The following is a 16,962-nucleotide window of genomic DNA, read 5'->3' as shown; positions in this document are numbered from 1 at the left end:
TTAAAAAGTTGGCTTTGGTGTTTTCAAGGGTGACAGTGGACACTGCTGTAGGTTAAGGTGTTAAATCCAAGGTCCAAGATAGGCAGGCTGTGCGAATCCTTGTATGTATGTCTATGAGAACCTCTGAATGAGATGAGAGATGAGTAATTGAGTATAAGGGATATAAATAAATCCCTGATTGATGAGGGGTTCCGTTAGGCGTGGTCCTCTGTATGTGACAGAGGACATCATTCAACTCATTTTGAGCTGAATTAGGCGGAGTGATTGAGATAAGGGATTTTTGTTATCTTCTTTTTGTAAAATCAAATAACCGCTAAGTGAAAGAGAAAAAAAAAAAAATCCCCGAATGTGCACGCATGAATGAATTTTATGAATTTGCACCATTCTGTGAAGATTGCAGAGGAGTTCTAGGGGTACTGAGTCAAGGGGCAGAGCCCTACAGAATTTTTTCATGGACTCCTAATGTTGTTACCTTTCCAGTTCTAGTGCAAGGTCCAGGACGGGTACTTTACAGATATTTCAATCTGCATCTGAGATTGAATGAATTGAGTAATGATATAACTCGTGTTATATGTGGTATGACATTGGTAAGTTTTCTGGAATCATTTGGCCAGGCAAGGGCAAGGTGTGGATACTCACATTATACAGTTATTTGCCAATACAGTGAAGTTCAGTGGTCACCAGAGATTGATGAGGGTTTTGAGGAGATTGATTCTGATTAAGTCTAAAGAACTAAGGAATTCAGTGAAAGACACTACAGTCTGATGGGAGGGGGAATGATACCGCTGCGCAATTTTTCTTCTCCCTTCGCTCTTATCTCTTATCTCTGCTGAATACGAGCTGCGCTCAAAATTCTCTGTAATTCTATCCTCAAGGTACGCGCTGAAAGATTTGTGGTTTGTTTAAAGCAACAGTGCTGTACAAAGAGGGGAGGAAAGAAACTGTGCCTATTTTAAGAAAAATTGTGGAAGATTGTTTGATCTTCAGTGTGATTGAATGATTGGTAAAAGATTCATCTGCTTCAAGTCAAATGATTGATGCATAGCTGACTGTGGATCCACAGAGGAGGTAGCCGACTGTATGGCTGATAAAGTGGGTTAGAGGCCTATCACACCTGGGCCTTCTTACTTTAGTCAGCGGGTTTTATTGTTGTGGGTGAGAGGCGAGGGCAAGGAGCCCTCTGGATATACCTTGGCAGGCTCGCTCTGACTTGCTAAGTGTGGCCTGTAAGACAGAGGTCCAGGCACACTGGGAGGGCATTTCAGAAGAAAGGTGAGCTGTCTAAAGTTGAAATAGCCTTCCCACAACAATCCATGGAGCTGGGCTGGAAGGATGCAGGCCTGATCCTATTCTAGCCAGCTGATCTAACGGGTGAGAGGCAGAGAGCCTTCCCGCTACATCCTGTAGGTCTACCGGGTGAGAGGCAAGGAGCCTTCCCGCTACACCTTGGCAGGCTCTCTCTGACTTGCTAAGTGTGGCCTGTAAGACAGAGGTCCAGGCACACTGGGAGGGCATTTCAGAAGAAAGGTGAGCTGTCGGTAGAAAAAGGTTGAAGCCATGGGCAACTTTTTCTGTATACGATCGGTGCCCCCAATGGGATCCAAGACAGCTATGCAGATTGTGAAAGACAGAGAAGGAAAGGAAGCAGTAAAAGATGTGATACCAATATTTAAAAAGGCGAAAATGCCAGAGTGTGGATGTTTGGATGTACAAAAATGGCACAGTTTCAGAGAGGAGAATAGGGGGTGGATAAAAGACAAAAAGAAAGAGCAACAAGTGAATAAATGGTGTCGTGTGGCAGAAGAAATACAACAGTATGGATGTAAAGAGACTACAGTAGGAAGTAGGGTGTATTATGACTGTTTCGATACACAAAGATCTATGACTGCTAGCGCCCCACCTCTGCATCATCAGAGCCTGAGACAAGACAGTTGGACTTGTAAACACTGTGGTCAGCCAAACTTAGGCTGCAGAAACACTTGTATGACCTGTACTGCAACCCGACCTAAGCAAATTGCACTAAATCCTGTCCGGACAAGATCACATGTAGTGACAGAGGAAGCTGACTCACTAGAGAGAGCATTGACTTTTGGGAAGAAGCTAGCAATGGGCCTGAGGAAGTGGAAGCTAGGGAGCAGCATGTCACGCCCACCGATCATCCAGTGACCTCCACGACCAGACCCATGACTAGAGAAGTACCCACAGCGAGACCGAAAAGGGTGACTAGAATAAGACAGATACAGGAGTATTATCCCTGGAGCCCCTCTGATCAGCTGGCTATGTTAAAACAATTGCCTAACCCTGAAAACCAACCATTCCCATTTTATAGACAACTAAAGGAAATACAGCGGGCATATAAGTGTACCTGGGCAGACCTAGAGAGCTTGGTGAGTTCAAAGGCAGGTGACGTACTAGGACACATAATTAAAACACATACAGATATGACAAAGGATCAAGCTCTGGGCATGGATGATAAATCTGCACAGTCTGGGGAGACATACTGTGAATCACTAAAACAATGGGCTATAGTGAAACAATCAGAGCAGTCCGTTCTCCTGACTGACGTGACACAGCAAAAAGGAGAAAGTGTGGAGATGTACTTTGGACGGTTACAGCTGAAATGGGCAGACATGGGGTACAGTCCAATAAGCCCACTTGAAGTTAAGATACTGGTAAATGCATTCATTGACGGTATGAGCAAAGGCTTACGAGACGCAGTACAGACAGCCAGACCTGAATGGAGAAATGTAGATCCAACAGATCTCCTGAAGGTGGCAAAAGGAGTTGAACAGACTAGGACAATAAGACGACCTGTCATGTATGCTGGAACACAGGGAAAACAGTGGAGACGTAGCAAGGGACCTAAGGACATGGAAACAGTGAAGTGCTGGAATTGTGGTGAGAATGGGCACTATGCCAGCCATTGCAGAAACCCTGTAATGGAAAATAAGCAGACCAGTCTTCCACCTCCCTCGCATACAGACTAGGAGACTGGCAACCCAGTGACAAATGTGTACCCTGTTCTTGTCCCCTCCGGACCTGGTCCTGCCTTGATGACCACCATAACAATGCCGGGAGGGAAAGAAGCAGAATTTTTGATTGACACTGGGGCAGCCGGGACTGTGGTACACAGAGACTTGATAATGCCAGACATGATTACTAATGAGATTGTGGAATGTGTGGGGGTAGAGGGGCAAGTGACAGAAGCCCCTATGACTAAACAAATAAGACTAAAATTGCAAGATAGCCAAGAGGTACTTACAAAACTTATTGTTAGTGACAATACCCCTATGAATTTACTGGGAGCAGATGTGCTGAGTGCGATCCAGGCCACCATACAGTACTCTCCAGAGGGTATTACCATCACAAGTCCCCTCTCAGATAAACATTTGTGTAAGATTGCGGCAATGGTATATATGACAAAAGCGGTGAAACTAACACCTGACACCAAAATGCCTGAGGATGAGGAAATGGGACAAGTGCCCGACACTGTTTGGGCAAGGGGAAAAACTGATGTGGGTCGGCTGCCCATTCCCCCTGTCATGATTAAATTGAAAGAAGGAACCACTCCTCCTTGTTTAAAGCAATACCCCTTGAGCCTGGCCAAATCAATGGCCCTGAGCAGAGATATTGAAGAGTATGTTAAGGCAGGGGTTCTGGTGCAAAAATCTTCCCCCTGCAATACCCCTTTGTACCCCATTAAGAAAAAAGGACCAAAGGGTTCCCCTGACACTTACCGGATGGTTCATGACTTAAGGGCTATTAATGATGTTACAGAAAGTGTGACGTCCATTGTCCCTAACCCACACACAAAACTGTCACAGATCCCAGCAACAGCAACATGTTTCACAGTCATTGATTTGGCGAATGCATTTTTCTCTGTACCCCTGCATCCTGACTGTCAGTATCTTTTTTCCTTTACTCATGAAGGTAAACAATATTGTTGGACAGTCCTCCCACAAGGAGGAAAAAACTCCCCTACCATCTATTCAACAGCAATGGCAGGGGTCCTTGAGCAATGGCAACCACCTCTTCCACAGGTAGTACTTTTGCAGTACGTGGATGACCTTTTGCTCTGCTGCCCGGACCAGACGTCCTGCAAGGAAGCTACAGTTTCCTTGCTAAGTTTTTTAGCAGAAAAGGGTTGCAAGGTCTCACGTGACAAATTACAGTATTGCAAACAAAAGGTGACATTTTTGGGACATTGTATTGCCGAAGGTACGAGACACCTGACTGAAGACAGAAAACAGGCAATTCAAAATCTCCCTCTACCCAGGTCACATCAGCATTTACGCACCTTCCTAGGTTTAGTGACCTACTGCAGGCCTTGGATAAGGTCTGCTTCACAAATGATGCAACCACTTTATGACTGCTTGCCATCAGACCCATATGACCTCACTCAAGAAGCAATTGATTCCTTCCATTCTCTCAAACTGCTCATTGTGTCAGCCCCGGCCTTAGGTATTCCAAATTATGACCAGCCATTTTTCTTGTTTTGCACGGAGCAGGGATGACATGCTACTGCAGTACTGAGACAGCAACATGGGAGGAAACAGAGATCAATAGCTTACTACTCTGCACAATTAGACCCAGTGATCCGAAGGTCACCTACGTGTGTCCGTGCGGTAGGAGCAGCGGCACTACTACTAGGAAAGGCATGTGAGATCACACTGACGTTTCCTTTAACAGTCTATTCCCCACATGACATCCATGCCATACTCGTACAAGTTCAACCGAAACATCTGTCTATGGCCAGACAGCTGCGACTTGAGTGTGCTCTACTAATTCCTGAGTATGTCACCCTCAAAAGGTGTAACGTTCTGAATCCAGCCACCCTCCTGCCTGTGGATTCAGAAAAGGGGGAATTGGTGACCATTTTAGCAAGTGAGGAAGAATACTTTGACATGACACATGAACATGACTGCATGGAACTGATGAGTCAGGAGACAGTTGGGTTTGCACACGTTCATGAAAAACCTATTCCTAATGCAGATTTTGAGTTTTTTGTAGATGGCTCCAGATACCACCAGGATGGACAATTCTACACTGGATATGCAGTAGTATCCTCACATGAGGTAATCCAAGCTGAACCACTCTCTCCTCACATGTCGGCGCAGGAGGCAGAGTTGAAGGCACTCACTGAGGCGTGTAGAGCCGCTGCAGGAAAAGTCGCTAATATTTACACTGATTCAAATTATGCATGGGGAATAGCCCATGATTATGGCCCTATCTGGAGAAGCAGAGCGTTCCTTACATCAGCCGGTAAGCCCATTAAAAATGCAGAGCTGGTGAAACAATTGATGGAGGCATTGATGTTACCAATCCAGGTTGGCATTATCAAGGTAAAAGCACACGCAAAAGGTGACTCCGTGGAGGTAGAAGGCAACAGAAGGGCGGACGAGGCTGCTAAAGTAGCAGCCAGGGGGCCTAGGAAGCAGTGGACGGTGGCGGGGAGTCAGCATATTCCAGCCACACTGAGCTTAGATGTCCTGAAATCTCTCCAGCAACAGGCTGCCCAAACAGAGAAGGAACACTGGGGGAGACTGGGAGCTGAGCTGAACTCAAATGGAGTATGGGAGAATAAGGATAAGTTGTGTCTACCGAAGTCCCTGTTTCCGATTATGGCGCAAGCAACACATGGCCCCACGCACGCTTCCAAAAGTCACATGTGTGCCATGGTAGATGCCTTCTGGATCGCTCCTGGTTTCAGTTACGCAGCCGCGAAACTTGTACAATCATGCCTCATCTGTGCACAGCACAACCCAGGTAAAACAGTAAAAGTCCCTAAGAAAGCGACACCTAGGCCTCTCTACCCGTTTCAGAGACTGCAGATTGATTACATACAGTTACCAAAGGTAGGAGTGTATGAATATGTCCTAGTATGCGTAGATCTCTTCGCTGGTTGGCCGGAAGCCTATCCGGTAAAATCTGCAACTGCTAAAATAACTGCAGACAAACTGATGAAAGAACTGATCTGCAGGTATGGTGTCCCAGAAACCATAGAAAGTGATAGGGGTACACACTTCATGGGAGAAATAATGAGGGAAGTCATGCAGGCCCTGGGTGTTCAGCAAGCATTTCATACACCATATAGGCCACAAAGTAGTGGGAAGGTAGAAAGACTAAATGGGACACTTAAACTGAAAATTCAAAAGGCCATGGCAGACACAGGAAAGAGCTGGGTAGAGTGCTTGCCTCTTGCACTCTTTTCAGTCAGACACACTCCAAATAGAAAGACAGGCTTGTCTCCCTTTGAAGTCCTGTTTGGTAGTGCACCAAAGACTGGTCTGTACTTCCCACAGGTGCTGCAAATGCAACACGGGTCTATGACAGCCTACGTCCAGGCCTTACAGGAAAGACTTAATGTGGTGCATAAACATGTGTTCTCATCCATTCCAGATCCTAATGCCAGTGCAGATGTGCATCAGCTGAATCCAGGTGATTGGGTGGTTATACGCAGGCACGTGAGAAGGAGCCTGGACCCACGATTTGACGGCCCCTTCCAAGTCCAGCTGACCACATCCACCTCAGTAAAACTTGAGAGAAAGCCAACCTGGATCCACGCCAGTCATTGCAAGAAGGTCCTTTCACCAGCAAAATGACTGTTCTCCTCAACACCTTGCTGGCAGTGACAGGGTTACTGCACTCTACAGAGACACAGGACAACCTCTTAAATGTTGACTGGGACAACAAACTTATTCGGCATCATGCCCTTCTTATAAAGGACATGGAAGGACAGAAACCGAAAGAGTGTTGGATCTGTACACACAGCCCAGTATCTGCAAGGACTATGCCGTACTTGGCCTTACCTCTGGAGCCATGGGAGGTATTAACCCCACACTGCATACACAATGAGACTTGGACTCAATTTAGGTTTTGGGGAAAAGATGTGCCCCGTGATATATCTGCCTCATTGGCTATAATCGGATGGGCCGCTAATCCCTGGTTTCAGTTTAATATAATGCGGCCTAAGGTACAAATGTGGTGGCGGGAATATGACTCAGATGTCGGAAATATGGTCGCCAGGAGGAGGACTGAAATCCCTCACTCAGACCCTATTCCCAATGATGGACTGTGGTTCAGTCTTCAACACACTGGAGCAGACACATGTGGTGAGGACAATAATTGCTTCCGCATATACACTCATGATCAAACACAGGTTAATAAGACGGTGTACCAGGATGGTATTGAAGGCTGTAGAGCATCTACGGGTAAAATAATAAGGAAAGAAAGGGGTAAATGTACATCTGGTATAAGGGGAAAACAAATGAATAATACTTGGTGTGCCCATAAGCCTATGTCAGGACTTTTGAGTTTATACCAATGTATACAGACCCCTGGTCACGTTTGTGTTCTCCCTGATGGAGTATTCCTGGTTGGCGGACATCGTGCCTACAGGTGGGTGAGCCCGGACATAAGAGGGGTTTGCACTCTTGCCAAACTAACGCCAGCCACTTTTATAGTTCCTCATAGTAAAATAGACACAGCAGCAGTTCCAATTCACACTTTGTATAGAAGGGCTGCAGATAATAAGCACCGGCCAAATGGTAGGCCGCATCTAGTAGAAATGGGGATAACAAATAAAATATTCAGTAGTATGCTAATATACCCCTTCATAACACAAATGTGGGATAAATTAGTGGAAGCTACCGACTACCTGGACGATCAGATTTTCCAGATTCTTGAAGTTCTTAATGAAACTAATACAATACAGAGACAATTAATCGTAGTTACTAACCAACATACTATAGTACTAGATTACCTGACTGCAAAAGAAGGAGGAATGTGTCAGATAATTGGTCCCACCTGTTGTAATTATATCGACCCTGCTGGCAATCTCCAGATCAGGGCCAGTATAGACAAAATAGGTGAACTTAGAGACCAATGGTTAAAGCAACACAGTGCAAAGAGAGACTCCTGGTGGGGTAACACATTCTCTTTCCTAAATCCAGCAAATTGGTTTAATGGCTTAGCAGGATGGATTTTTGGCATTTTGCAGACTTGTATGCAAATTTTGTTGTTTTGCTTATTGTTTTATGTAGCCGTAAAAGCGCTAATATATGTATTACTTAACCTACTGAATAATGTATGTGTGGAAAAAAAATCTAAGGCTGAACCTTCTGTAGTGTATCATAGACCCCAGGTAACCATTGCTGATGGGGAAGGTGAGTGTCCACACTGAGGGTGGATGGGCGAAGCAGGTAGGAAGCCCCCTTATGGGTACTAGACCCATGAGACAGTAGCTCCTTTGTGGACATCACCTGACCCTGTGGCAAAGGTTATACCAATACAAAAGGGGGAAATTGATATAGAAGAGTTAATGGTTTGCTTTTATATCCCTTTAAATGCCTTTAAGACTTCAATTGCCTTTTGCCTTATTATTGCTAGAATTATTCTTATGTAGACTAGTAGTCTCTGTCTTCAAGGAAACTATACTTGTTATCATATTTGTTTTCAACAACATGTTCTGGCTATATTGTAAACAAGGTACGACCCTGAGGTGATGGTGGGGGCCAAATGAGCTCCATAGAGTCACATATTGTTGTAAATGGTATAAAAACATGTCTTATATTTCATTACGTCAGATAAAGTGATTTAGCCACGACCAGTGTGTGTGTCACTTTGTCTCCAAGCGCTTGTGAACAGAAGGGCGAGAAACCTCACAATTCGGACTCACTGGTGATATGGACAGCTGACGCTTGGTCAGAACAAAAGCGGCTACGACACCCCCATCATGTCTGCATTCTGCCCCCATGTCTTGCATTCTGCCCCATCATGTCTGCATTCTGCCCCATCATGTCTTGCAAATTGCCCCATCATGTCTTACAATCTGCCCCCATCATGTCTTGCATTCTGCCGCATCATGTCCAGCATTCTGCCCCCATCATGTTCAGCAATCTGCCTCATCATGTCCAGCATTCTGCCCCATCATGTCCAGCAATCTGCCCCATCATGTCTTGCATTCTGCCCTCATCATGTCTTGTATTCTGCCCCCATCATGCCTTGCATTCTGTGCCCATCATGTCTTGCATTCTGCCCCATCATGTCCAGGATTCTGCCCCCATCATGTCCAGCAATCTTTCCCATCATGTCCAGCATTCTGCCCCATCATGTTCAGCAATATGCCCCATCATGTCCAGCATTCTGCCCCCATCATGTCCAGCAATCTGCCCCATCATGTCTTGCATTCTGCCCCCATCATGTCTTGCATGTCTGCCCCCCTCCTGTGTCTCACTCTCACATTCTGCCCCCTGCTGTGTCTTATTGTCACATTCTGCCCCCATGTCTTGCATTCTGCCCACATGTCTCACTTTCTGCCCCCTCCTGTGTCTCACTGTCACATTCTGCCCCATCCTGTCTTACTGGCACATTCTGCCCCCATGTCTGCATTCCGCCCCCATCATATCTGCATTCTGCCCCCATGTCTTGCATTCTGCCACATGTCTTGCATTCTGCCCCATCATGTCTGCATTCTGCCCCCATGTCGTGCACTCTGCCCCATCATGTCTGCATTCTGCCCCATCATGTCTTGCAATCTGCCCCATCATGTCTTGCATTCTGCCGCATCATGTCCAGCATTCTGCCCCCATCATGTAAAGCAATCTGCCCCATCATGTCCAGCATTCTGCCCCATCATGTACAGCAATCTGCCCCATCATGTCTTGCATTCTGCCCTTATCATGTCTTGCATTCTGCCCCATCATGCCTTGCATTCTGTGCCCATCATGTCTTGCATTCTGCCCCATCATGTCTAGCATTCTGCCCCATCATGTCCTGCAATCTTTCCCATCATGTCCAGCATTCTGCCCCCATCATGTTCAGCAATCTGCCCCATCATGTCTTGCATTCTGCCCCGATCATGTCTTGCATTCTACCCCATCATGTCTTGCATTCTGCCCCATTATGTCTTGCATTCTGCCCCCATGTCTTACATTCTGCCCCATGTCTGAATTCTGCCCCAATCATGTCTTGCATTCTGCCCCCATCATGTCTTGCATTCTGCCCCATCCTGTCTTACTGGCACATTCTGCCCCCATCATATCTGCATTCTGCCCCCATGTCTTGCATTCTGCCCCATCATGTCTGCATTCTGCCCCATCATGTCTTGCAAATTGCCCCATCATGTCTTGCATTCTGCCCCATCATGTCCAGCATTCTGCCCCCATCATGTCCAGCAATCCACCCCATCATGTCCAGCATTCTGCCCCATCATGTCCAGCAATCTGCCCCATCATTTCTTTCCTTCTGCCCCCATCATGTCTTGCATTCTTCCCCCATCATGTCTTGCATTCTGTGCCGATCATGTCTTGCATTCTGCCCCATCATGTCTTGCATTCTGCCCCATCATGTCTTGCATTCTGTCCCCATGTCTCACATTCTGCCCCCTCCTGTGTCTCACTGTCACATTCTGCCCCCATGTCTCGCATTCTGCCCCCTCCTGTGTCTCACTGTCACATTCTGCCCGCATGTCTCGCATTCTGCCCCCTCCTGTGTCTCACTGTCACATTCTGCCCCCTGTTGTGTCTTATTATCACATTCTGCCCCCATGTCTTGCATTCTGCCCACATGTCTCACTTTCTGCCCCCTCCTGTGTCTCACTGTCACATTCTGCTCCATCCTGTCTTACTGGCACATTCTGCCCCATGTCTGCATTCTGCCCCCATCATATCTGCATTCTGCCCCCATGTCTTGCATTCTGCCACATGTCTTGCATTCTGCCCCATCATGTCTGCATTCTGCCCCATCATGTCTTGCAAATTGCCCCCATCATGTCTTGCAATCTGCCCCATCATGTCGTGCATTCTGCCGCATCATGTCCAGCATTCTGCCCCCATCATGTTCAGCAATCTGCCCCATCATGTCCAGCATTCTGCCCCCATCATGTCCAGCAATCTGCCCCATCATGTCTTGATTTCTGCCCCCATCATGTCTTGCATTCTGCCCCATCATGTCTTGCATTCTGTGCCCATCATGTCTTGCATTCTGCCCCATCATGTCAAGAATTCTGCCCCCATCATGTCCAGCAATCTCCCCCATGATGTCCAGCATTCTGCCCCCATCATGTCCAGCAATCTGCCCCATCATGTCTTGCATTCTGCCCCCATCATGTCTTGCATTCTGCCCCCATCATGTCTGCATTCTGCCCCATCATGTCTTGCAAATTGCCCCCATCATGTCTTGCAATCTGCCCCATCATGTCTTGCATTCTGCCCCATCATGTCCAGCATTCTGCCTCCATCATGTTCAGCAATTTGCCCCATTATGTCCAGCATTCTGGCCCCATCATGTCTTGCTTTCTGCCCCCATCATGTCTTGCATTCTGCCCCCATCATGTCTTGCATTCTGTGCCCATCATGTCTTGCATTCTGCCCCATCATGTCCAGAATTCTGCCCCCATCATGTCCAGCAATCTCCCCCATGATGTCCAGCATTCTGCCCCCATCATGTCCAGCAATCTGCCCCATCATGTCCAGCAATCTGCCCCATCATGTCTTGCCTTCTGCCCCCATCATGTCTTGCTTTCTGCCCCATCATGTCTGCATTCTGCCCCCATCATGTCTTGCATTCTGCCCCATCATGTCTTGCATTCTGCCCCATCATGTCTTGCATTCTGCCCCCTTGTCTTGCATTCTGCCCCATGTCTGAATTCTGCCCCCATCATGTCTTGCATTCTGCCCCCATCATGTCTTGCATTCTGCCCCCATCATGTCTGCATTCTGCCCCCATGTCTTGCATTCTGCCCCCATCATGTCTTGCATTCTGCCCCATGTGTTATGATTGAGTCACCGTAGGAGGCAAAAACAGAAATGCTAGCTAAGTCCAGAAAACCAGAGAAGTTGGCAACTATCAGATTGCAGACCCCTGAACCTATCAACACAACTAGCAGTAGCCGTGGGGGGTTCCTACGATGACCTAGACCCCTCGATCACAGCCGGAGAGATACATAGGCCTAAAGAAGGAAAGGGGAAATCTAACTGCCCCAGAGCAGACCCCAAAGCAATAGGCAGCCCCCCACATATAATGACGGTGAAGCAAGATGAAAACACTTACACAGACAGAAAGACAGGCTGAGCAAAGACGGGGCCCAAAAACTACCTAGATAGGAACGGATAGGAAGGCTGCTGTCTGCAATCTGCCAAAACCCTATCAGAGACAAAAGCCAACAAGCTGATATAAAAATGGCCCTGAAGCAACTAAGCTTCCAAAACTAAATCAGCACTCAGGTACTTTCAGAAGACAGAGCTCACGGAACACTGCACACTCCAGCAGGGAGTGGCAGAATCCAAAAAGCAAGAAAAACAAAAACAAATCTTAAATGCAAAAAGGCAAAACAGAAAACTTAGCTTTAGGAGAGCAGGAACCAGACTGGTGTCCAAGAGTCCACAGAGAAATCACCCGCAGGGCAGAAAGGGCGTAGGCTGCCTTAAATCCAGTCAGAGACTCCACTCAGCCAATCGTCTTCATTAGTCCCAGGTGCCTGATAATCAGGCTCACTACCTTCCTTCACTAGGATAGGGAGTTCACCAGGCCTCAGTAACGGAGGGGAAAATGAACTCACAACAGTACCCCCCCTTGAGGAGGGGTCACCGAACCCTCAACAATGCTACCAGGGCGATCAGGGTGAGCCCGATGAAAGGCACGCACCAATCTTTTGGCACGAATATCAGAGGCAGAGACCCAGGAATTATCCTCCTGACCATAACCCTTCCACTTAACCAAATACTGGAGTCTCCGTCTAGCCAGACGGGAATCCAGAATTTTCTCTACCTCATATTCCAAGTTACCTTCAACCAATACAGGGTCCGGAGGTGCCACCTCAGGCACAACTGGCTCAACAAACCTCTTCAACAAGGACTTATGGAACACATTATGGATCTTAAATGTGACAGGAAGAGCCAAACGAAAAGAGACCGGATTAATAATCTCCAAAATCTTGTAAGGTCCAATAAATCTAGGCTTAAACTTAGGAGAAGCCACCTTCATAGCAATATTCTTTGATGATAACCACACCATATCACCAATCTTAAACTGGGGACCAATGGTCCTATGTCGATTGGAAAACCGCTGGGCTTTTCCTGGGAGAGAGATAACTTATCCACCACTTGGTCCCAGATCTGGTGCATTCTCTCCACCACAGTGTCAACACCTGGGCAGGCAGAGGGCTCCACCTGCCCTGAAGAAAATCGAGGATGAAACCCAAAGTTACAAAAAAAAGGTGACATCAAAGTGGCAGAACTAGCTCTATTATTTAAAGCAAATTCAGCCAAGGGCAAAAATGAAACCCAATCATCCTGATCAGCAGAAATAAAACATCTCAAATACGACTCCAAGGTCTGGTTTGTTCTCTCTGTCTGTCCATTGGTCTGAGGGTGAAAAGCAGAGGAGAAGGACAACTGAATTCCCAACTTGGAACAGAATTTCCTCCAAAATTTAGACACAAATTGAACTCCTCTGTCAGATACAATGTTCTCAGGAATCCCGTGCAAGCGAACCACCTGTTGCAAAAACAGGGGCACCAACTCAGAGGAAGATGGCAACTTAAGGAGTGGTACAAGATGAACCATCTTAGAGAACCTATCACAAATCACCCAAATAACAGTCATTCTTTGAGAGACCGGCATATCAGAGATGAAATCCATTGAAATATGGGTCCATGGCCTCCTGGGGACCGGCAAAGGCATCAACAACCCACTAGAGCAAGAACAAGATTTAGACCGGGAGCAAGTCCCACAGGACTGCACAAAATTCCTGACATCATGAGACAAGGTGGGCCACCAAAAAGAGCGACTCACCAGATCTCTAGTACCAAAAATACCCGGATGACCAGCCAATGCAGAGCAATGAACTTCAGACATCACTCTCTTCTTCCACTGGTCAGGAACATACAACTTTCCACTGGGGCAACGCCCAGGTTTGTCCTCCTGGAACTCTTGTAGAGCAAGTCTCAAATCGGGCGAGATGGCAGAAAGAACTACCCCTTCGCCTAAGATGGTAGCAGGCTTGGTCACCACAGGAGAATCAGCAAAGAAACTCCTAGAGAGGGCGTCTGCCTTGACATTCTTAGTTCCAGGAAGGAAAGAGACCACAAAATCAAAACATGTAAAAAACAAGGCCCACCTAGCCTGTCTAGGGTTCAAGCGTTTAGCCGACTCTAGGTAAATCAAATTTTTGTGGTCAGTGAGGACCACAACTTGATGTTTGGCTCCCTCCAACCAAAGTCGCCACTCCTCAAATGCCCATTTCATGGCCAACAGTTCCCGATTCCCCACATTATAGTTATGTTCAGATGAAGAGAACTTTCGGGAAAAGAAAGCACAGGGATTCATTTTAGATGTTACCGGATCCTTTTGGGACAACACTGCTCCTGCACCAATCTCAGAAGCATCCACCTCTACCTGAAACGGGAGTGAGACATCAGGTTGCCGCAGAACCGGGGCGGAGGTAAATCTACGCTTCAGCTCCTGAAAGGAAGCAACCGCCTCCGGAGACCAATTCAACACATCCGCACCCTTCCTGGTCAGGTCAGTCAATGGTTTGGCAATACTAGAAAATTTTGCTATAAATTTCCGATAAAAATTAGCAAAACCCAAAAACTTCTGGAGGGCCTTCAAAGAAGTGGGCTGAACCCAATCATAAATGGCCTGTACCTTGGCCGGGTCCATTTCAATAGTTGACGGAGACAAAATAAATCCCAGAAAAGAAATCCTCTGTACTCCAAAAAGGCATTTTGATCCTTTGACATACAGAGAATTCTCTCTCAAGATCCGGAACACAGTCCGAATATGTTCCACATGAGCATCCCAATCCTTGGAGAAGATCAAAATATCGTTCAGATAGATAATCAAAAATTTATCGACAAAGTCTCGGAAAATATCGTTCATGAAGCACTGGAAGACAGAAGGGGCATTAGTGAGCCCAAAAGGCATCACCAGGTACTCAAAATGTCCCTCCGGAGTATTAAACACCGTCTTCCATTCATCCCCCTGCTTAATGCGGATAAGATTATACGCCCCCTGAGGTCAAGCTTGGTAAACCAGCAAGCACCTCTGACTCTAGAGAATAGATCCGAAATCAGGGGTAACGGATACTGATATTTAATAGTAATTTTATTGAGGGCACGAAAATCAATACACGGCCTTAAAGAACCATCCTTCTTGGCCACAAAAAAAAAACCGGCACCTAAGGGTGAAGAGGATGGTCTAATATGACCCTTCTCCAACGCCTCCTTAATATAGGACCGCATAGCCTCGTGCTCGGGTACAGATAAATTGAAGAGTCGACCCTTAGGAAATTTACACCCCGGGCTTAGTTCAATAGCACAGTCATAACTCCTATGAGGAGGCAAGGACGCAGACTCATTCTCACTAAATACATCATAGTAGTCCGCCAAATAGTCAGGAACCTCATGCGACTGAGGAGAGGTGGAAAAAACCGGAGCCTCACTAAAGGTACACCGGCAACCCCAACTCACCACAGACACAGACTTCCAATCCAAAACTGGATTATGAATCTGCAACCAGGGAAACCCCAGAACAACGGCATCATTCAGACCATGCAACACCAAAAATCTGCAATTTTCTTGGTGGTCTGGGGCGACCCGCATGACCAACTGGGTCCAAAACTGAGGTTTATTTTTAGCCAGAGGGGTAGCATCAATCCCCCTCAAAGGGATAGGCGTCTGCAGAGGTGTCAACGGAAATCCACATCGTTTAGCAAAATCCAAGTCCATTAGGTTTAGCGCTGCTCCCGAATCCACAAAAGCCTTGGCGGAAAAGGTGGACAGGGAACAGATCAGAGTAATCGCCAAAAGAAACTTAGGCTGAACCCCACCAACAGAAAACGTGTGTGCAAAGCGTTTCTCACGTTTAGGACAAACAGAAATAATATGTGAGTCATCTCCACAGAAAAAACACAGCTTATTGCGCCTTCTGAATTTCTGACGTTGCGCCTTAGACAAAACTCTATCACATTGCATAGGTTCAGACGTCTGTTCAACCGGTGGCAACACCTCTCCTGTAATCCTGCGTTCACGTAAACGCCGATCAACCTGAATGGCTAAAGACATAGAATCGTCAAGACCAGAGGGAACAGGAAATTCCACCATAGTATCTTTTACGGCTTCTGACAAACCTTTCCGAAAGAGAACAGCCAAGGCACTATCATTCCAGGTAGTAAGGACCTCCCACTTTCGGAACTTTTGACAGTACAACTCTGCAGATTCTCGACCCTGGTTCAATGCTAACAGGGTCTTTTCAGCCTGATCAATAGCATTAGGTTCGTCGTACAGCAACCCCAAGGCTTGAAAAAATGCGTTCACATTAGTCAGAATAGGGTCATCTGGTTTCAAAGAAAACGCCCAATCCTGGGGATCGCCACGCAGCAAAGAGATGACAATTTTAACCTGCTGCGCGGGGCTCCCTGACGAGTTAGGCTTGAAAGCAAAAAATAATTTACAATTATTTTTGAAACTCAAAAATTTAGATCGATCCCCAAAAAATACATCAGGTGTGGTGATCTTTGGTTCAACAGCATGTGAATGAGCAAGATAGGCGGAAATTCCTCGCACTTCCGCAGCGAGCTGCTCCACATGATCAGACACTTGCTTTATCTCTATTGAGAGAAAAAAAAAATTCCCCCTACGGCCTCAGAGATATAGAGGAAAGAATATACACACACCTTTTTTTTTTTTTTTTTAAACACAATTCTTTCCTGCTATTGAGTACCCCAGGATCTGCGGTTTGGCGGGTGATTCTGTTAGGATTGAGTCACCGTAGGAGGCAAAAACAGAAATGCTAGCTAAGTCCAGAAAACCAGAGAAGTTGGCAACTATCAGATTGCAGACCCCTGAACCTATCAACACAACTAGCAGTAGCCGTGGGGGGTTCCTACGATGACCTAGACCCCTCGATCACAGCCGGAGAGATACATAGGCCTAAAGAAGGAAAGGGGAAATCTAAGTGC

The sequence above is a fragment of the Dendrobates tinctorius genome, unplaced genomic scaffold (assembly GCF_039654945.1).
Source record: "Dendrobates tinctorius isolate UK_male_01 unplaced genomic scaffold, ASM3965494v1 ptg000094l, whole genome shotgun sequence".
Classification (NCBI taxonomy): Eukaryota; Metazoa; Chordata; class Amphibia; order Anura; family Dendrobatidae; genus Dendrobates; species Dendrobates tinctorius.
This window is presented reverse-complemented; position numbering follows the sequence as displayed.